The sequence below is a fragment of the Bos javanicus genome, chromosome 18 (genome assembly GCF_032452875.1).
Source record: "Bos javanicus breed banteng chromosome 18, ARS-OSU_banteng_1.0, whole genome shotgun sequence".
Taxonomy (NCBI): domain Eukaryota; kingdom Metazoa; phylum Chordata; class Mammalia; order Artiodactyla; family Bovidae; genus Bos; species Bos javanicus.
In genome coordinates, this window is record NC_083885.1 from 39886250 (window position 1) to 39908758 (window position 22509).

Consider the following 22509-nt stretch of genomic DNA (forward strand, 5'->3'; position numbering starts at 1 on the left):
TGTGCGACCCCATAGACGGCAGCCCACCAGGCTCCCCCGTCCCTGGGATTCTCCAGGCAAGAACACTGGAGTGGGTTGCCATTTCCTTCTCCAATGCATGAAAGTGAAAAGTGAAAGTGAAGTCGCTCAGTCGTGTCCGACCCTCAGCGACCCCATGGACTGCAGCCTTCCAGGCTCCTCCATCCATGGGATTTTCCAGGCAGGAGTACTCGAGTGGGGTGCCATTGCCTTGGGTCCTCCTAAATATTCTGTGCGAGAGACAGGGTCAGGTTAAGTATTTGTCATTTGCAGATGAAGGCCGAAGGCAGTGCCTGGTCCCTAGCCCCGTCCTTTCCTCCAGTGAACTCATAGGATATGAAAGCCAATAACGCGACTGATCTCATTTACCGTTGTAGGGAAGGCTATTATGCCCCCAGGGCACCACGGGCACTTTGGAATTAGAGCAAAAGCTGCCAGAGCAGTAAGCTGAGAAGGGGCTTGATCAGAGTTGTGGACTCTCGGGTCCTATCAATTTCCTAGGGCCCTCCACAGAAAGGATAAAAAATCAAAGGGCTAACCTTTGAATACACACTTGGGACCAGACAGGTACAGATCAATCTTTATGCTTTTTAAGAAGAGAAGCTACCAGAGCCTCTGGCTCAGTGCCCAGGTGGTTGGAGAGAGCCAGCCAGTGCTAAGGCTGTGTCCTTTGTGCAGAAGTGTCGTATTGCTAGCAAGTTTCTCCAGCTCTCTAAGCCTCAGTTTCCTTTCATATGAGGGGCAGTTATAATAGAGCAGTTGTGACAGAGTCCACACATACTCTGCATTCAGCCAGTATTGCTACTGGTGTTGAAATAGGAGGTTTACTGTTTCCATAGCTACTCATTGTGGAAGGTGGATTACATTGATGGCCCTGGTTCATGACTCGCCGTATACACACCCTTTGTGGTTGAGAATTTCTAGTCCCTGCCCTCTTCTGACTCAGGCTCGCCTTGGGTCTTGCTTTGGGCATTAGAATGTGGCATCTGTTAGCCTCAAGCCTCTGGGGCCTTGTAGTCTTCTGCAGTCTCTTACTTGTTTTGAAACCCTGCCACTTCTGTATGAAAAATACTGGGCTGGACTCCTGGAGGATGAGGGCCACACTGAGCACAGGCCACTTGTCCCAGCTGAGGCCGTCAGACTGGGCTGCAGCCCATAGACCCCCAGTGGTGTGAGAGAGGCCAATTAAGATCAACAGGACTGCCTACCTGACCCATAGCTGACCTCAGCTACTTGAGTATGTCCAGCAGAGACCAGGAGAACTGCTCAGCTGGCCTGTACAGACTCATGAGCAATAACAAGTACTTATTGTTTCATGTTGCTTGGTTTTGAGAGTGTTTACTATGCAGCAATAGCTAACTAATATGTTACTTAAAGTTTTGTGTGTGCCAGTTGAAGAAGAGGGGTTACCCTAGGTGAGACTATTTGAAAGGTTAGTAAGTATATTACTCTTTGGAAGACTACTAACTATATTACTGAGTACTTAGGAGAACTTGATATGTATAGATGCCTAAACTTATATATAAGTTTAGGCATCATATGTAGTGGTTCAGAGTAAACACTGGAATAAAACAGACCTGGTTCCAAATCCCTGCTCTACCAATTACTAAATGTGTACCTTTGGTCAAATTTCTGAACCATTTCTATGGACTCAATTTCCTCTCCCATAAAATGGAGATAATAATAGTTATTGGGAGGGTTGCTTTTTGACGATAAAGCAAATGTATGCCTAGTGTTTAGGATGGTGCCTGGCACACATTGAGTGCTCAAGAAATACTACCCACTCTTCCTTTGTTTTTTGACTTTTATTTATTTGGCTGTGTGGAGTCTTAGTTGCTGCATGCAGTTTCGTTAGCTGCAGCATGTGGGATCTATTTCCACCACCAGTGATTAAACCCAGGCCCCTTGCATTGAGAGCGCAGAGTCTCAGCCACTGGACCACCAGGGGAGTCCCCCAGTTTTCCTGGTAATGGTGAATTTAATCTCCAGAGGACACCTCTACATAGAACCCTGTGGTTGCTGCAGGTCCAGTGGGTAACATAGGCAGGATTTTGCAATTGATTCGTTTAAAGCTTTGATAAGAAAATTATGATTACATATATATTCCCCCCCTTTTTAATCATAAAAGTAACATACCTTAAGAAAAAGGGAATCTAGGGGGAAATTCCTGATTCAAAGAAAATTTGTATTGTGAGCTGTGACTTGTAATTATGAATATTGATCTCTACTTCAGTGCATCGAAGTATACCTTATTATTTTTAAGGACGAAATGTGCACACCATGCTGAGTTGTGAGACAGGGGCATAAATCTATCTTTGTTGAAAATTATAACAATTTACCTCATATTTCATTGACCAAGGAAGCAAAGCAATTATCCACAATATATGATGTAGGGAAAAAATCATGACTATATGAGCTCTCATGTAAACGTTTAACTCGGCAGGACATCTCAAAAGGAAATCAGATTTTAGTTTAATGTTCAGGACAAAACTTCCTGCCATGATCAATTCCTCACTGGCTTTCAGATGGCATTCACTGACGTTTATTCCTGATGGAGAAAGAAAGCTCCTCTCTCATGGTGGGGTGGGGGGCGGTGATGAGCAGTCAAGGTAGAAAGTCTTCCCAGTCTAGAGAGAGGAATGCTGTGTCTACTCCTTGTTCCTGAGCAGAATCAGGCTGCATGAGCATTCACTGATTCTGTTGACTCTCAGTTGATTTAATTTAAAAAGTAATCAAAATAAAACTGACCCTTTCCCTAAAAGCTTGGCTTCTTTCATTTTGTCTTCATCATGTAATTGGAGTATGTGATGTTACCTACATGCCTGTGAATATCCACAGTACTGCTGATAACAGTCGAGGGGTTCCTGATCCCTGGAGTGTATCAGGGAGCTCCAGGGTCCTGCTTTAGAGGGAGTGGCAAGTTCCTCCAATCCCCTTACCCACTAGTGGATCTCACCCCTCCTCACACAGATCAGATGGAGGCTCTCCGTCTGTAGGCCACTTGTGTGTGTTATTCCAAGAATCACAGTGAATGCACTTGACATTATCACAAACATTTATCTGTGAGTTGTCTGGAAGAGATACTGACTCCCCAGTGGGCTACAGAGGAAATCTGTGATCACACCAAAGTTTGTGCTAGGCTGCCATGCGACTCCCGCTCGGGTGATCCTGAGGTTCTTGGGTCACACCTTCCTGCAGCTTCACTCCCGGAGGGCAGCAGTGTGGGTGGGTGGGAAAGAGCTGTTGGGCAACCAGAGTCCAGCAGTGAGGCTGTTCCATATGTTTATGGAGCATTCCCCCTGGCTTAGTTGGCATTTGGGCCTTATCAGTGGTTAAACAGTATGACTATCACCCCTGGTTACGAGTGACAGAAACCTAAGGTTTTTATTGTACCTCTCCAAATCCAGGAAGCATTGCATGTCTGTCTGCCTGTCTGTCTGTCTCTCGGTTTCTTCCTCTCACCCCACTCCCATACCCATATGTGGCTCTCTGCTTATTTTCGAGCATAGCAAAAGATGGCTGTCTCATAGCTCCTATTTCTGTCCATTTCAAGGCTCTAGTAGAAACTAATCAGAGTCTCTGAATCATAATTCTGAATCCCTGGGGGAAAGTATCTAATTGGCCAGGTTTGGGTTAGGTGCATCTCTGGATGGTGGCTAGGGGATCCCAGTCACGTTATGTAATCTTACCATCTTGCCGGCCCCTGTAAGTGATGGGGTCGGCAGTTAGCGGAGAAGGACACAGTGATAGGTGGCTTCTGAGATGGCTCTCAGTGGTTATTGTGACTATTGGCATCCGCAGGAATTATCCTCTGTGTGATCCCCTCCTCTGGAATGTGAACTGGGTCTGGTGACTATTGCTTCTAAAGTGAACAGACTGCCCAAATTAGGTTGCAGAAGACTGGGACTTTCATCTTGCTCAGACTCTTTCTCTCTGGTTCTTGTTTTATTTGCTCTGGTACAGCAAGCTGCCATGTTGTGCTCTGTGGAGAGATTCATGGGGCAAGGAACTGAGGGTGCCAACTGGCCAAGTGCCAGCAAGGAACCAAATCCTGCCAGCAGCCCTGGGAGAGAGCTTGGAAGCAGATCCTTTCCCATTCCCTTTCCCTTGAGATGACTACAGTCCCAGCTGACACCTTGATTATAGCTTTGTGAGGGACCCAGAGCCAGAGGCACTCAGCTATGCCGAGATTCCCAACCCATAGAAACTGTAAGATAACAGATGTTGTGTTTAGCCGTTAAATTTTACTCCACCATTCCAGAAGATCCACCCCAAAGTGCCTACATTTTGGACTAGTCTGTTATGCAGTGGTAGATAACCAGCTAGGAATGTGGTGACTGGAGGGGCTCTGAGGTCAGTTAGGTTCATGTCTTGTCCTAACTTCACCGTGAGCCAGCTGTGTAGTTTTGTACAAGCTATTGAACCTGTTCAAGTTGCCTTCTCTTCTGTAGAAATGACATAACAGTAATATGGTTGTTGGGAGGGCTAAATGAGTAACCCAGTGCCAGCACCGAGTTTAGTTATATTAATATTCATTCATTCTCTAATATTAATATCAGCAATATCAGTGAAGTTTAGCTATTGTTACTGAGCTTTCACAGCTCTGCTAACTCTATACTCTTGGGTTATTGGTTGCCTCAGTTTCTTCAGAGAAGTGGAGAATTCTGTGCCCTTTACAGGAATGATATAGAGAGAACATAAAATACCCCAAAATCTCTTTAAAGCAAATAGCTTTTAAACTGGTAAATATGGAGGACTGTTTTCCTTTTACTCTTTTCGGTTTCCTGGTAAAGAACAATTTCATATCATGGAGAAGTTAAATTACAGAATTCGTGCTCTACAGTTCCAAGATATCAAAAAATATTTGAGTTGATAGAATTTGTTTTTGCAGCTTCCTTCCCACAAAGGCATCCAACAACCTTCTGCAACCAATTATTCTGTGCATGGAAATGCCAGGGCACTAGGCAGGTGGCAATCCATCACCGAGACAGAGCCCGAAGATGAAGAGCAGGGAGATGATCGTTGGTGCTTAAAAGGTTTCTGCCTTCTGAAGCCAAAGCCCGTTGTGTCAAAGGTTTGATGGGACTTGCTCATTAATTCCAAGCTCCAATGCTCAGTTGCCATGTTTTCATTACTCCTTGGGGATGCTGTTTTTCTCCCACTGGCGGCTGTGGACTTTGTGTGATGGTGGGAGATGTCAGGTTTTCAGATCTCCCACCCATGTCACCTCCATTCCCCCTCTACTTCATCCCAAGACCACTGCCCAAGCCCAGCTTCCCCCTGCATCTCCTTCTGCCATGCTGTGGGTTTATTACAGTGCCTGGGGCTCAGCCTGCCTCCTCTCATCTCCACTCCTTCACCCTGCTGGGCTCCTTTCCTTCCTGAGCTGGCTGCTGAGTGGGGAGCAGCTTGGCTCACCCATTTTTGCTGTCCCCACTCTTTTCTGTCAAGTACCACAGAATCCCTTTCTGTGTTAAGGGTGACAGTACTCCTGGCTGGGAAAACACAGAACAGAAGAAAGAGTAAATGAGAGGTGTAGTCAGATACCCTTTGAAAAAACATACCAAGATTCTTGAAACGGGCCTGCCACTGCCACAAGGCTGGCGTCTGCTAGGTTCATCACATTTCGTCTCCTCCCCCACCCAACCTTGTCCCCAAGGGTGGTAGAGTGAGATAACCAGTCTCCTCACGATGGAAAAAACACTGCTTTTTTGCTGCCAGAATCACTCTCGCCTGTCACTCAACGAAATAAGCCAGTTAAAAATAATTACCAGCAATGACCAAACAGGGAAAGAGCTTATCCTCATGCTATAAACTGAAAAGCATCCAACAAAAGGCGGGGGGAGGAGGGCTCGGGATGGGGAGCACATGTGTGCCTGTGGCAGATTCATTTTGGTGTGTGGCAGAACCAATACAATATTATAAAGTTAAAAAAAAAAAAAAGAAAAGCAGATTTTGGTGAGACTTAGTGCAGCCTCTATACCACCCTTTCCCCCAGAGAGTGATAAATAGGGAAACGCTGAGAATTCCCACCATCCCCTGATTTAGATAGCAACAGCACAGCGGGCATAAAACAGATAAAGGACTGCCCCTCCCCCCAAAAAAAGTCTACAGAGGAAATTAATAAGAACATGGATTCAGTAAGACAAGGCTTAAAACAAAACAAAACCCACCTACTTCAGTAATGAAATTTAACAAACCACAAGATGAATAGAGAGTCAGGAGAGAAGAACTAATGCGACACTAATTACCAGGTGATCATGGAATAAATTCTATAAGCTCATGAGGGAAAGAAAATCTACATGTCCTTTGAGAATAAAGGAGACGTTTTTAAGCTTGCTCAAACTTTGCACCTAGGTGCCCTCTTGAGAAAAAAAAAAAAAAACTCTTGGAACCATGATAAAAAGACATAAATGGAGAGAGCATAGTAAAAGGAAATGAATTAGCTTTTTATTATGACACCAAGGTTTGGGCCTGTTCAACTGCAAGAGTGCATTCCCATCTATTGACACGGGGAAGGCTGTGGGAAGCAGAGGTGTTTGGGACTGGAACTGGATCTCAGTGAAATCTGAGATGCCTAGGATGCATTCAAGTGGAGGTACTGAGTGGCTAGTTTTGTATATAAGAGACTAGAGGTTGGAAGAGAGATCTAGGTTGGAGATATAGATCTAGGAATCATAGAGGTAGAGGTAATATTTGTGGCTTGAGATTGGATGAGATCACTCAGGGAATTAGTGTAGAGAAGGTCAAGGAATGAGCTATGGTTAATCTCACTGTTAAGAATCAAGAGAAAGGAGAAATGAACAAAGAATACTAAGCGTGAAAGTCAGTGAGGAAGGAGGTAAACCAGAAGGTGGTGGTGTCAGGAAAGCCAAGGGAAGGGTGGGTGTTCAGGAAAAGTAGGTGATGAACTGTGGCCAGTGTAGCTGAGAGACCAGAATAAGATGAGACTTGAAAATTGTCCCCCGCCTTTGGCAATGCAGGAGTCACAGGTGACCTTAACAAGAGCTGTTTCAGTGGAGTTGTATAGTTGAAAGCTTGACTGGAGAGAATTTAAGAGACAGTTTTAAATTGGACAGAATTTAAGAAATGCTGTTGTATTTGAGGCAAAGAAAAGAGGAGGTAACTGGTTGGGATGGTGGGGTCAAGATAATGCTTTTTTTAATTAACAGATTTTATTTTTTAAAGGCAGTTTAGGTTTCCTGAAAATTGAGCAAGTAGTACAGAGTTCTCTCTCCCCTATTCTCAGGGTTTCCTTTCTTATTAACATCTTGCATTAGTGTGGTATATTTGCTACAACTGAGCCAATACTGGTACAATATTATTAACTAAAGTCTCTAATTTATATTAGGGTTAATTCTTTGTGTCATACAATTCCATGGGTTTTGACATGCATCATGTCTTGGGTCATTATAGTATCCTACAGAATAGTTTCACTGCTGTAAAAAAAAAAAAAAAAAATCCCCTATGCTCCAAGGATAATGCTTTTTAAGATGGGACTGCATATGGTAAATAAAAGAGAAGAGGGACAATTCTAATTCTGTTAAGCAGTTGGCCAGCTGGCTCTAGCCTCAGCAGTGAGCTCTGGGTTAAAGAAGTAACTCAAACAGTCATCAGCTTATTTAAGGATTGCCTGGAGATCAATGAGCCACCTTATCGGGGCATGTAGACTGAGAAGAGTGGAAGGCCTAGTGGAGAACTCTGGGGACACCAACATATAATGCATAGCCGGAGGTACTGGAGCCCACAAAGAAGTTGAAGGAAGAAGGAGCATAGGAGGAAAACCAGGAGGTTGTGTTGTCACCAAAGTCACAGGAAGAGAATGTTCAAAGAAGGAAGACCACAGGGTTGATTAGTGCCAGGAATTCAGTAAAGATGAGGGCAAAGAAGTCCAGGTTGGATGTAGCAATAATGGAGGTTATTTCAGATCTTCAGTGAGAGACTTTAAGGCATATAAAAGAAGAGAAACACATTTTTCATGAGCTGAAGAATTACTGGGAGGTGATGACATGAAAGCCATAAGCATACAACTCTTTCAAGAACTTTGGCCATGAAGGAGGTAGCGGAGAGATAGGACAATGATTGAAGCAAAACATGAGTATGAGAGACTTATTTTCAAGATGGTAGAGACATGCATATGTAAATGTTGATGGAAGCAGAAGAGAGGGTCGGGGGAGAGGCTCCTCTGTGCCTATGGCATGCAGTTCAGCGAGAGAGATACAGGAGAGGGAAATGATTGATTGAATCAGGTCCCCTGATAAGGTGGAAAGACCTGGGACACAGAGGAGGGGTTAGTCTTAGACTTCTATTGAATTATGACAGGAAGATCAGAGAGTGGGTACAGACAAGTTTGGGATGAGTGGCAGAATTCTGAAGGAGTTCTCTCCTGATGGCTTCTGTTTCATTTGTGAGGGAGGAGATGAGGTCATCTCCTGTGATGATAGGGTAGGAAATACGAGAAGAATGGGAGAAGTCCAAAGTCTCTGGAAAAGAAAAAAACTAGTCACTTGGAAATACAGACAGGGAATCAGGGAAATAGAAGGGAGTTTGTTCCATATTCTTCTTTGTCTACTGAAGTGAAGTGAAGTGAAGAGAAATCGCTCAGTGGTGTCTGACTCTTTGCGACCCCATGGACTGTAGCCCACCAGGCTCCTCGATCCCTGGGATTTTCCAGCATCAATACTGGAGTGGATTGCCATTTCCTTCTCCAGGGGATCTTCCCGACCCAGGGATTGAACCCAGGTCTCCCGCATTGTAGGCAGACGCTTTACCATCCAAGCTACCAGGGAAGGCCAAGAAATGTACCTCTTCTCTTCAAAATGTTAAGGGGATTCAACATCGGTCTTTACTTCCATCACCAGTCACATCCACAACTGGGCATTGTTTTTGCTTTGACTCCCTCTCCCTCTCTTCATTCTTTCTGAGGTTATTTCTCCACTCTTCTCCAGTAGCATATTGGGCACCTACCGACCTGGGGAGCTCATCTTTCAGTATCATATCTTTTTGCCTTTTCATACTGTTCATAGGGTTCTCAAGGCAAGAATACTGAAGTGGTTTGCCATTCCCTTTTACAGAGGACCACGTTTTGTCAGAACTCTCCACTATGACCCGTCCATCTTGGGTGGCCCTACACTGCATGGCTCATAGTTTCATTGAGTTAGATGCTGGACAAGATTGAAGGCAGGAAGAGAAGGGGACAACAGAGGATGAGATGGTTGGATGGCATCACTGACTCGATGAACATGAGTTTGAGCAAGCTCTGCGAGTTGGTGATGTACAGGGAAGCCCAGCAAGCTGCAGTCCATGGGGTCACAAACAGTTGGACATGACTGAGTGACTGAACTGAACTGAAAGGGGATTCAAAGTGGGTGATCAAGAAGGTTGTGGATAAGTTGGTCTTGGATTCCTCTAGGTCTCCTGAGAGTCATTTTCAAAAAGCTCCTTGCCTCCTTAGTTGGTTCTCTCATGAGCCTTCCTCAGCTCCTGGGCTTGGAGGTGTGAAGGGATTGTTCATGTGAGTCCAGCAGAGACTGTGGAGGTGGAATCAGGATGCTGGGATTCGGGATGAGACAGAGAGGATGTTTAGTGAAGGAACTAGACACATAGGAGTGTCTACTTACTATCTTCTACAGCAAGGTCCCCAACCTATGGCCCATGGGCCATATCTGGCCCACTGCCTGCCTGTGTAACAAATGCATTTCAGTACAGCTATGTCTGTGGTTGCTTTCCAGCTGTAACATCAGAGTTAAATGGTTGTGACAGGGGCCTTATGGCCCACAACGCTGAAAATATTTACTATTTGGCCTTTTTACAGAAAATGTTTGTCAACCTCTGTTCTAGAGGAAAGATGGGAATGTTTTGGAGGAAGGATAACCTTGAGAAAATCCCAACTTCTGAGTCTGTTTCCTTTTCTGAAAAATAAGGACACCATTCATTAAATCGTTCTTTCATTTAACAAACATTTATCGATTGCTCACTATGTGCCAGAAGCTGGGAGAGAGAGATCAATAAGACCCAGCCTTGTTCTTTCAAAGCCCAATAGCAGAGATAAATGGGTAAGCAAATAGCTGGCATACTTAGAGATAAATGCTCTGTGCGTGCCATGGGGATGAAGGGAGGCGTCTTACCTGGCCCAGATGGATCTGGGAAGGTTTCATAGGAAAACAGAAGAGGAGGGACTCATCACATGGAGGGTTGCTGTGGATGAAGATGAAATCAGCCAGGGATTCTTGCAGGCTGAGGGGAGATCAAGGGGAATGAAGGGGGGTGAGTACTTGGAAGCACCAAGATAGAAAGGGTAGGTGAAGGGAAACAGAGAAGGAGCAGTGAGAGAGGCAGAAGGAGAATCAGGAAAGTGTCAGGAGTACCAGTGGGACACACAGGGCCCCCCGATTCTACCACCCTGCCCTTGACACCCTGCCCTGCCTAGCTGATCACTGCTAGTCCAGCAGGGCCCAGATGTGGTTTCACAACTGACTCAACACAGTATTCAGAGCAGGCACCATCAATCAGCATTTGCCCCCGTGATGAAACCCAGGGTGATCTTAAAGTATACACCATCGATTTGTTAATTACAAAGCACCCCAAAATTGTAATGTGGTATTACTATCAATTGTTAGTAAAATAAAATGCAAGAAAAACTCAATAATATGGTAATATGTGTAATTCAACCCAGATATCAGAATTGAAGTCTATTTTGATAATGTAAACATAACACAAAACATAACCTATTTTTAATAGATTCATTATACTCTTTTCAAATTGAATCTGAGACGCATACTCATTCCTGAAAATCATTCATACTTATGATTTCATTGAGCAAATGGATTTCTACAGTGTGTGGGAGTTTGAATGGATTTAAGCATGAGGCAGATTGTCCTCTTTTTTTATGCTTAAAAGTTCTGGGAAATATTTCAAACATTCAAAGACGTAAAGAGAATAATATAACACCGGTGTATCTACTACTTAGATTTTTTGAAGTGCTAGCATTTTGCCACTGCTTCAGAACTTAATAATAAGAGTAAAAACATTGTGGATGCAGTTGAGGTCCCTTTTGTGCCTCTTTCTCATCCCTTCTGTCTTCCCAGAGCTTACCACTCTCTGAAAGTTACAGTGTGCATCTTCCTCCTCTGTGGTTTTATATTTTCCCTACATTTGTATCAATAAACGAGAAGCAGATTTTTTTCATGTGTTTTTAAACATTACACAAATGGTAAGGCAGTATAAAGCTTCTGCCACTTGCCTTTATCATTCTCCTCTGTGTTTTTGAGCAGCAGGCATGCTGATTTGTGTGTTCATTAATTTTACAAAGCTGGTCCTCTTTCCATTCTTTGAAACCTGCCCACATTGTTAAAGACAGTGAATACATTTGACAGCTTCTCAGTGACAGATATGAAATAATTTGGTCTCAATTGTCTTCTCAGTTTTCATTTTCTCTTCCTTCATCTCCCTCCCTCTTTTCCTCTCCTGCTCTGTTATGGGTTTTGAATGTAAAAAGAAATAGTGAAAGAAGGAAAATCCTAAAAGGAAGGTCTGTACCCTATCTTCCAGAAAAGAACAGATTTCCCCCCACCCCCCCCCCCACCCCCAGGAGCAGCTAACATTTATCAGATACTAAGTGCAAAAACCTACACTAAGTGCTTTATATTCATTTGTTAATCCTCAGTGTGACCCTTGGAGATCTTCCTTGCCCCAAGTCACAAAGCTTGTTTGTGAAGATTTTAACCTAGACACTCAGATGGTAGAGCTGATAAAGGCTTAACCATTCAAAAAGAGAAGCCATATTGAGCCCAAGTAGGGACAGTGTTAGGTGAGCTATTAACAATAAGAATCCCCAGGGTTAGTGCTTTAATAACTTTTGGTATTGGTCTCACTTCTAAGTTAAGTATCACATTGATTGTTAATAATAAATAATAACAAAGTACTTACTTAATTCACAAGCTTGAGAGTTAACCTCAGATTAATTTTCTCACCTGAACTTCAGTCACCCATTGATTTCAAACTCCTTCCACGATATTTCTGCTTGGCTATTCCTCTATCATCCCTTACTCTGTAAGTACCAAACAGTTATTTTTTTTCTTCTTGACGATTTCTAGTTGCTGCAAATTCTGGCACCTCAGCTTACTCTGGTTCTTCACTGCCTGCTGTGGATTGAATTGTATCCCCACAAAATTCATATTTTGAAGCCCTTCTCCTCAATGTGATGCTATTTGGAGATGGGGCCTTTGGGAGGCAATTAGGTTTAGGGACAGGACTGAGCACCTAACACTAGGTTTAGATGAGTTGATGGGTGGGGATCCCCATGATGGGATTAGTGCCCTTTATGAAGAGACCAGAAAGCTGACCCACTCTCTCTGTGTCTTGTGAGGACACAGTGAGAAGGCAGCCTTCTGCAAGCCAGGAAGAGAGCCCTCACCAGGAACCAATCTTCCCACACCTTGATTTCAGACTCCAGCCTCCAGTACTGTGAGAAACAAAGTTCTGTTGTTTAAGATACCTAGTGTAGGGTATTTGTTATAGCAGCCTAAAGTGACTAAGACACTACCTATATAGCATTTTAATCTTATTAAGTTTCTATCCGTTTTGAGCAATCATCCTTCCTCTTGCCTGTTTTTCCACCTGTGTTATTTTTCTGAGCTAGGCTGGGACTTCCTCTACCCAAATAATAGCAGCCTTTTAAGGAAAAAATTAAAGTCTCTTTTCCCTTCCAGTTCCTCCTTCTTTCAGTTCAGTTCAGTCGCTCGGTCGTGTCCGACTCTTTGCGACCCCATGGATTGCAGCATGCCAGGCCTCCCTGTCCATCACCAACTCCTGGAGTTTACCCAAACTCATGTCCATTGAGTCAGTGATGCCACCCAACCATCTCATCCTCTGTCATCCCCTTCTCATCCCGCCTTCAATCTTTCCCAGCATTAGGGTCTTTTCAAATGAGTCAGCTCTTCACATCAGGTGGCCAAAGTATTGGAGTTTCAGCTTCAACATCAATCCTTCCAATGAGTATTCAGGACTGATTGCCTTTAGGATGGACTGGGTGGATCTCTTTGCAGACCATGGGACTCTCAGAGTCTTCTCCAACACCACAGTTCAAAAGCATCACTCTTTAGCATCCAGCTTTCCTTATAGTCTAACTCTCACATCCATACGTGACCACTGGAAAAACCATAGCCTTGACTAGACGGACCTTTGTTGACAAAGTAATGTCTCCGCTTTTTAATATGCTATTTAGGTTGGTCATAATTTTCCTTCCAAGGAGTAAGCGTCTTTTAATTTCATGGCTGCAATCACCATCTGCAATGATTTTGGAGCCCAGAAAAATAAAGTTTGACACTGTTTCCACTGTTTCCCCATCTATTTCCCATGAAGTGGTGGGACCAGATGCCATGATCTTCATTTTCTGAATGTTGAGCTTTAAGCCAACTTTTCACTCTCCTCTTTCACTTTCATCAAGAGGCGTTTTAGTTCCTCTTCACTTTCTGCCATAAGGGTGGTGTCATCTGCATATCTGAGGTTATTGATATTTCTTCCAGCAATCTTGATTCCAGCTTGTGCTTCCTCCAGTCCAGCATTTCTCATTATGTACTCTGCATATAAGATAAATAAGCAGGGTGACAATATACAGCCTTGATGTACTCCTTTTCCTATTTGGAACCAGTCTGTTGTTCCATGTCCAGTTTTAACTGTTGCTTCCTGACCTGCATACAGGTTTCTCAAGAGGCAGGTCAGGTGGTCTTGTATTCCCACCTCTTTCAGAATTTTCCACAGTTGATTGTGATCCACACAGTCAAAGGCTTTGGCATAGTCAATAAAGCAGAAATAGATGTTTCTCTGGAACTCTCTTGCTTTTTCGATGATCCAGTGGATGATGGCAATTTGATCTCTGGTTCCTCTGCCTTTTCTAAAACCAGCTTGAACATCTGGTAGTTCACGGTTCACATATTATTGAAGCCTGGCTTGAAAAAAAAAATATATATATATATATATATATATATATATATATATTTATTTTAATGTAAAAATATTTATTTGTAAAATATTTATTTGGCTGCACTAGGTCCCAGTTGTGGCATGTGCAGTCTTTGATCTTCATTGTGGCATGAGGGATGTCTAGTTGCAGTATGAGAAATATTTAGTTGTGGCATTTGAACTCTTAGTTATGGCCTGTGGGATCTAATTCTCTGACCAGGGATCAGACCTGGGCCCCCTGCACTGGGAGCATGGATCTTAGCTGCTGGACCACCAGGGTGCTGTGCTGTGCTTGTTCACACAGTCGTGTCTGACTCCGTGCGACATCATGGACTGCAGCCCGCCAGGCTCCTCTGTCCATGGGGATTCTCCATGGACATAGAGCATAGGTTGCCATGCTCTCTTCCCGGGGAACTTCCTAACCCAGGGATCGAACCCAGGTCTCCTGCATTGCAGGCAGATTCTTTATTGTCTGAGCCACCAGGGAAGCCCGGACCACCAGGGAGGTTCCTCTATTTGTTTTTTTATGGAAAGAGATGCCATTTTTGTCTTTTGTGATACGAATCTCTATTTCCCTCAATATTTTATTATGAAAAATTTTAATAGAGAAAAGCTGAAAAAATTATGTGTCCACTACCTAGATTTTACAGTTGTGAACATTTTGCTATACTAACTTTATCATTGATCCATCCTTCTATTCATCCACCAACTCATCTTCTGTGTAGTACATTTCAAAGTAAGGTGCAGATATAATATACTTCTCCCCTAAACACTTCAGCATGCAAATGGTTAACCTAAAGCTCAATATTTGTTTATGACTCTTTTTTATAAAGCAAAATTTTTATTTAGTGGAATGCTAATCTGAATTGTACCATTTGATGACTTTTGACAAATATATATACCTCTTAACCTAAATCCCCTATCAAGATACAGAGCATTTCTATTACCCCAGAAAACTCCCTCTGGGGTTTTGGAACCACGATTTGTACATTGTCGCCTCGAAGAATCTGAGGATGTAATTAGAGACTCAGCAAGTCGATTGGTGATAAATGATCACAGAGGCAGTTTATGTTTTGTTTGCTTTGACAGAGAATTATAATCAGAGTAGAGGCTGGGAAGCCAGTTGTTTTAATTCTTGTATGCTACTTATGTTGTATCATGCCAATTGAAGACGTAAAGAACTCTTAGGAACTGGAAAGAATAACCAGCTGTACCTGGCTTGCACTCAGACACTGTGTATGATCATTAAAAAATATTTTTAAAAGTTGATACTAAATGCATTCACATAACTGTGCATTTTAATATAAATGTGCAAATTAGTACAGGGCCTGGTGATTTTCTTTCAATTCTTTAAAGTTTTAAATATTAATATAATTCATGCGTAACATTTCATCTATTCCCTCCAAATTAGCAACAATCCATCTTCCTGCTTTTAGGACAAAATGAATAAAACTCATCTTTAAAAAAAATTACTGGCCTACTATAAGCATTTCTGGCCATGAATGTGGACTATAAAGTGGTTTTTAAATTACTGGAGGCAATTTCTAGGAATTCTCTCTGGAACAGATTGGCCTTGTAGTCAGCCGACCTAGGTCCAAACCTTGACTCCACTACTAATTGACTGTATGACCTTCAGCAAATTTCTTAACCACTCTGGTCCTTGATTTCTCTGTTTATAAAATGGAGATGATACATATATTGACCTCATACAGCTGTTGAGAAGAATAAGTGAAAAATGGCAATTTTCAGGGGTTAGCACATATTACGTACTCAAAAAAGGTTAATGTTGTGATTATTTTAGTAAAAACAGACTCACTATAAGTTTTTTTGTTTGGGATGTTTCTGATATTCATAAACCTTGAGGAACTTGGTGATTGTGTTTAAGGGATTACATATCCTTTGTCTAGTCTTTGGTCCTGTGAAAGAGCAATAGCCATAGCTTTTAGTTAATATTTACTAAGGATCAGACGTAAAAAGCAACCAACTCCCATCAGTAGTTAAAATAAAAAAGATTCACAACACTGAAAGTTGGTAAGGATGTGAAGCAACCAGAATGCTTGCATATTGTGGGTAGAGATATAAAATAGTGCAAGCTTTTTGGAAAACTCTTTGGGGGTTTCTTAATCTTCCTCAATGATTCTCAAAATAACAATAATGCTGAGGTTGAGAAATCCTGATCTGCTTCATGACCCAATCATATCATGGCTAGATACTTACCCAAAGGTATTTACCCAAGAGTACAGAAAATCAGTTCAGTTCAGTTCAGTCACTCAGTCGTGTCTGACTGTTTGCGACCCCATGAATTGCAGCACGCCTGGCCTCCCTGTCCATCACCAACTCCCAGAGTTCACCCAAACTCACATCCATCTAGTTGGTGATGCCATCCAGCCATCTCATCCTCTGTCGTCCCCTTCTCCTCCTGCCCCCAATCCCTCCCAGCATCAGGGTCTTTTCCAATGAGTCAACTCTTCGCATGAGGTGGCCATAGTATTGGAGTTTCAGCTTCAGCATCATATGCTCACAAAAAAAACTTTACTGGAATGCTTTGTTGTTGTTTGGTAACTAAGTCATGTGACTCTTTTGCGACCCCATGGACTAGCCCACCAGGGTCCTCTGTCCATGGGATTTCCCAAGTAAGAATACTGGAGTGGGTTGCTGTTTCCTTTTCCAGCAGATCATCCCAACCCAGGTATTGAACCCATGTCTCCTGCATTGGCACAGATTCTTTACCACTGAGCCACCAGGGAAGCCCCACTGGAATGCTTACAACAGGTTTATTCATAATAGCCCCAAACTGGGAATAAAACTCACATGTCCATCAGTAGGAGAATAGTAAATTAAACTGTATTCTATCCATACAATGGCATACTACTTAATAAAAAGGAACAAACTACAGATACAGAAGACAACATGGATGAATATAGTCAGGGTTCCGAACATACTACCCCTAAATGGGGTGCCTTGGCAAATTGAATATTTTAAGCTAAAGGAATGTAAGAAATGGTAGGCACAGGAAAGATTCTGACCTTGCTCTGAAGCAGGTTATAAGAACCTTGAGTGAGAGATGCCCTCCCTATACCTAGGAGAAAGAAACATCCTTCTCTCCAAAGATGGGAGGACTCCAAGAGGAATCTGGATAAACATACCTTGTTAAGTTTTCCCCAGTTTAGTACTCTTGTTGTTGTTCAGTCATTAACTCATGTCCAACTATCTGTGACCCCATGGACCACAGCACGTCAAGCTCTTCTGTCCTCCACTATCTCTTGGAGTTTGCTCAAATTCATGTCCATTGAGTCAGTGATGCTATCTAACCATCTTATCCTCTGCCAGCACCCCTTCCCCCTTTGGTTTCAATCTTTCCCAGCATCAGGGTCTTTACCAATGAGTCAGCTCTCTGCATCAGGTGGCCAAATTATTGGAGATTCAGCATCAGTCTTTCCAATGAATATTCAGGGTTGATCTCCTTTAGGATTGACTGGTTCAATCTCTTAGTAGTCCAAGGGACTCTCCAGAGTCTTCTCCAGCATCACAGTTTGAAAGCATCAGTTTTTTGGTGCTCAGCCTTCTTTATGGTCCAACTCTCACATCCATACATGATTACTGGGAAAACCATTGCTTTGACTATACAGACCTTTCCTGGCACAGTGATGTCTCCACTTTTGAATACTCTTTCTATGTTTGTCGTGGTTTTTCTTCCAAGGAGCGAGCGTCTTTTAATTTCACGGCTGTAGTCACTGTCCACGGTGATTTTGGAAATCACAGCACAAGAAAATAAAATCTGTCGCTGCTTCCACTTTTTCCCATCTATTTGCCATGAAGTGATGGGAACAGATGCCATAATCTTTGTTTTTTGAATGTTGAGTTTCAAGCCAGCTTTTTCATTCTTAGCTCAGACTCATTTGTCACACTTTCCCACGACATTCTACTTCTTATCAAACCTAGTATAAAAACACTGAGGTTTAAACCTAGTGTGAGAAACAGTGTCTTTCAGATCCTCAATTCCTTGTGAAGGCTCTCTTGTCATGCAAAACATTAATAAATTCATATGCTTTTCTCTTGTTAATTTATCTTTTGTTACAGAGCCCAAGCCAAGAATCCTAGACTAGTAAAAGAAAGTTTTTTTCCTCTCCTACAATACTAAAAAAAAAAAAAAATTACAGTGAGTGGAAAGGGGCTGGAAATTAAAATTTCAGACTGTAATGATAGAATATATATGACATCTAGAATAGGCAAAACTAAAATATAATGTTAGAAAACAGATCAATGTTTGCTTCTTGGGGGTGAGAGATTGATTGGGAAGGGGCTCAAGGGAACTTTCTGGAATAAAACTATACCTGGAAAATTTTTCTAAAAATGGCAACCAACTGGTGAGTTAGGAAGATCTTGGAAGATCTTTTTTCTTCCAAACAGCTTTGCATTGGTTGCCCATGAAACTCTCCAACAGTTATATTTTCAGTGTTTCATTTTAGCTAGTCAGTGTGTAACTGTTTCATTATGGGTTTGGTTTATATCTCTCCAATGACTAATGGAGTTGAGCATGTATTTATGTTTATTGACCTTTTGGATATCATCTTTTTGAAGTTTTTGTTCTGGTCTTTTGCCCATTTTCCTAATGGGACATCTTTTCTCATTTGTTTTAGGCGATATATACTCTGGATGCAATCCTTTGTCACATATGTGTATGGTAAATATACATATATATATATATTTCCCCTTCACTCTCAGTGCTGTCTTATGATGAATAAACATTCTTAATTTTAGTGTCAATTCGTGTGTGTATATATATATATATATATATATATATATAAATATAATGATTATTGCCTTTTCTGTCCTGTTATAAACTTTTTGCCTCTTTCAAGATCATGAAGATGTTGTCTTACATTTTCTGCTACGAGTTATTGTTTGATCTTTAAGATATAGATTGACAATCCAAATGAAATCTGTTTTTGTTTATTATGTGAAGTAAGAGTCCAGATAAAGCCTTTTCCATATAACACAGATATTCAAATGTCCTAGCATCCTTTTTTAAAAGATTATTTATTTATTTGTTTTGACTGCATGGGGTCTTTGTTACTGCCTCAGGGCTTCCTCTGGTTGTGGCGAGCAGGGGCTTCTTACTGCAGTGGTTCCTCTTTTTGCAGAGCGCAGGCTCTAGGTGTGTGGGCCTCGGTAGTTGTGCCACACAGTCTTAGTTGCCCTGTCACATGCGGGACCTTCCCTGACCAAGGATCAAACCCATGTCTCCTACATTGGCAGGTGGATTATTAACCACTGGACCACCAGGGAAGCCCCACTATTTTTTTTTTTGAAAAGACTTTTCTCCACTGATGCATATACTGCAAGAGTTGTAAAATTTGTATGTGTATACACACACACACACACACACACACACGTATATATATGACATAAATGGGCCAAACTCCACATATAGTTCTATATTCTCCTATTTTCATATGACACTTTTGGCATATATAACCTATTAATGGCTGCATAGTAGTGTTAGTCGCTAAGTTGTGACCAACTCTTTGTGACCCATGGACTGTAGCCCGCCAGGGTCTTCTGTGCGTGGAATTCTTCAGGCAAGAATACTGGAGTGGGTTGCCATTCCCTTCTCCAGGGCAGCTTCCCAACCCAGAGCTCGAACCCAGTCTCCCTGCATTGCAGACAGATTCTTTATCACCTGAGCCACCAGGGAAGCCCATATATATGAGTTAGTATACAATATTTATTTTTCTCTTTCTGACTTACTTCACCTTGTATAATAGGCTCCAGTATTGTTATTGATGTTATTAAGATGCTATGATAAACATTTTTTTCCCAAAGTGAGTGTCAGTTGTTTTCTAAAGCTAAATTGCTAGGAGTGGGAATTGCTGGGCTAAGGTGCAAGGTTATTTTAAAGTTTGCCTTCTGTAAAAGTGAAAGTGAAAGTTGCTCAGTCATATCCAACTCTTTGTTCCTCCATGGACTGTACAGTCTATGAAGTTCTCCAGACCAGAATACTGGAGTGGGTAGCCATTCCCTTCTCCAGGGGATCTTCCCAACCCAGGGATTGAACCCCAGGTCTCCTGCATTGCAGGCGGATTCTTTACCCGCTGAGCCACCAGGGAAGGCCTTGTGTTCTGTAAGGTAGTAACAGTTTTTGCTCTCCCCCAAAATATGTAAACTTGTTTTCCATATTCTCACCAATAGCCATTTCTGATCTTTTAAACTGTTTGCTAAGTTGAGTGAAAATAAACCTTATTTATTATTATTATTTTTTAAAGTCAAATAGCTTTGTGAAGTGAAAGTCACTCAGTTGTGTCTGACTCTTTGCAGCCCCATAGACTATACAGTCCATGGAATTCTCCAGGCCAGAATACTGGAGTGGGTAGCCTTTCCTTTCTCCAGGGAATCTTCCCAACCCAGGGATCGAACCTAGGTCTCCCATATTGCAGGCAAATTCTTTACCAACTGAGCTATCAGGAAGCCCAAATAGCTTTGTACTATATCCTTATCGGTTATTTTGCTTTTTGAATGGCCTGTTCAATCTTCTCCCATTTTTCTTTGAGGTTATCTTGTGAAAGTGAAAAGTGAAAGTGAAGTCGCTCAGTCATGTCTGACTCTTTGCAACCCCATGGACTGTAGCCTACCGGGCTCCTCTGTCCATGGGATTTTCCTAGGCAAGGGTACTGGAGTGGGTTGCCATTTCCTTTTCCGGGGAGGTTGTCTTATTCGTTTATAAATATATGTATGTTATGATAACAGTGTTTTTGTAGTTTCCCTAGTTTGGCTTTTTAACCTCATGTTCTTCTGAGCACCAGTTTTAACTCAGCCAGTGCTAAGAGCTAAATGCTACAGCAAAACGAGAGAACCTCGGGCGTCCGGGGCCCAGGTGGGCGGAGCCAGCGTGTCTGGGACAGGTTGTCCTCGCCCCATTCCACGCCTCCACCTTCGGGGGGCGGGGCCAGAGGACGCTCGGTGAGCGCGCAGTTGCCATAGCGGCCGTTGGGCGGGGGGCTGGCGCTTCCCAGCTTCAGCACCCAGCGGAGAAACGAAACCGAGAGAGCAGAGGTCTCTTACGAGCATCGCCGACGTGCGTAACGTTGACGTAAGACGCCAGCTCAGCCTTGAGGCGCACGCGCAGTGCGTGTGTTAGGGCCTTTGGGCCTCCGTCCGCCGGCGTCTCGCGGCGGCGCGGACTGGAGGTGTGCTTCCGGTCTGCGTGTTCTTAGGGCCGCTCCTTCCTCCTTCTCGACCTTCCGGCGCGCCACCTCCCATCCCTGTGCCAGGGGCTCGGAAGACCTGAAGTAGCGATGCTCTTGGGAATCATCCCCAGGAGTGGAAGTGGAGAATGCCCTCCTTGAGTGAGGAAAGCGAGTGAAGCGCAGCCTCTCTAGACTCTGGGGGCTGAGGTGGGCGTGAGCGAAGGTAATCCAAGCCCACTTTCTGAACCCGGGTCTTCCTTCGACTTTACAGTGAATTAGGCAGAGGCTTGGGCCGGGTCAGGGACTGGGCCGCTCGAATGGAACTTGAGACTCATTTCCACCTAGAGGAAACGAGGTTTGGGGTGCCCCTGGCGCAAAGTAAGGCGCTGGATACACCCTAGGCATTATTTTCGCTGTTGCTGTGAGGAGGTGGAGCTGTTGGCACTTCTTCTAAAATTCCTTTGCAAGTGTTAACTGGAGGAGTAACAACTATTAATGAGACTGTGTTAGTCCGGTGAATTTTGCGGGTATTCCCTTCGTGGCTTTGGGCAGGGGTATATGACTTCCTACTCAATTCTGCAAAACAACGATGATAAAACTGACCCTCGTAGCAGAATGATGATGCCACAAAGCTCTATGGAGTGCTTCATAAGAGGGACAGAGGAACCTTTTCCAGAGGATCATACTGAAAACTTTTTCCTTGTATCTCGTAAACATATGCATTTTTGCTTTTGTTTTATGTGAGGTGCTAGAGTGACGTTGAAGTCCTTAGCTAAGACTTATATTCAGAACCTGATCAGAGGCACGCCTTTTGGGCTAGTCTGATATCCCTTTCGGAGAAGGCGATGGCATCCCACTCTTCTTGCCTGGAAAACCTCTTTAGTTATTCCATGAATACTTACTGAATGCTTTCTGTGTACTGAGCACAGTTCTTACTTCTTAATAAGTGAGTAAAGAAAACAAAGATCCCTGCCCATTGCAGCTTAGGTTGTAGTTTTGGGAAGACATAAAAAATAGTAAACATAAATAAGTAAATTCCCTGGTGGCTCAGACGGTAAAGCGTCTGCCTGATATGCTGGAGACCCGGTTCATTTCCTGGGTCGGGAAGATCCCCTGGAGAAGGAAATGGCAACCCACTCCAGTACTCTTTCCTGGAAAATTTCCAGTGGAGCCTGGCTCCACAGTCCATGGGGGTCGCAAAGAGTTGGACACGACTGAGTGACTTCACGTTCACTTTTTCACTTTCACATGTTAGAAGGAAAAGAGTGTCATAGGAAAAAACAGCAAAGTTCTTACCTTTACCATTGTTAATGGAAGATGCAATTTTAAATTAGAATGGCAA

At 43.0% G+C, this 22509-nt stretch overlaps 2 protein-coding genes across 5 annotated transcripts in view; both read left to right on the top strand.

Annotated features, from left to right (window-relative positions):
• CMTR2 (cap methyltransferase 2) overlaps positions 1 to 22509 on the top strand; it is a 101367-nt gene that overhangs the window by 72394 nt on the left and 6464 nt on the right. Inside the window, exon 2 of one of the 4 annotated variants that reach the window (XM_061387838.1) lies at positions 18621 to 18664. The exons of 2 other annotated variants lie outside the window; for them this stretch is intronic. The gene's annotated coding sequence lies outside the window, so the exon portion shown is untranslated. Of the gene's footprint in view, positions 1 to 18620; positions 18665 to 20921; positions 21391 to 22509 lie in introns of those variants that run through there. One more of the 4 variants, XM_061387840.1, reaches the window with a different exon arrangement.
• The window catches only part of HYDIN (HYDIN axonemal central pair apparatus protein), a 465600-nt gene that overhangs the window by 36679 nt on the left and 406412 nt on the right, over positions 1 to 22509 (top strand).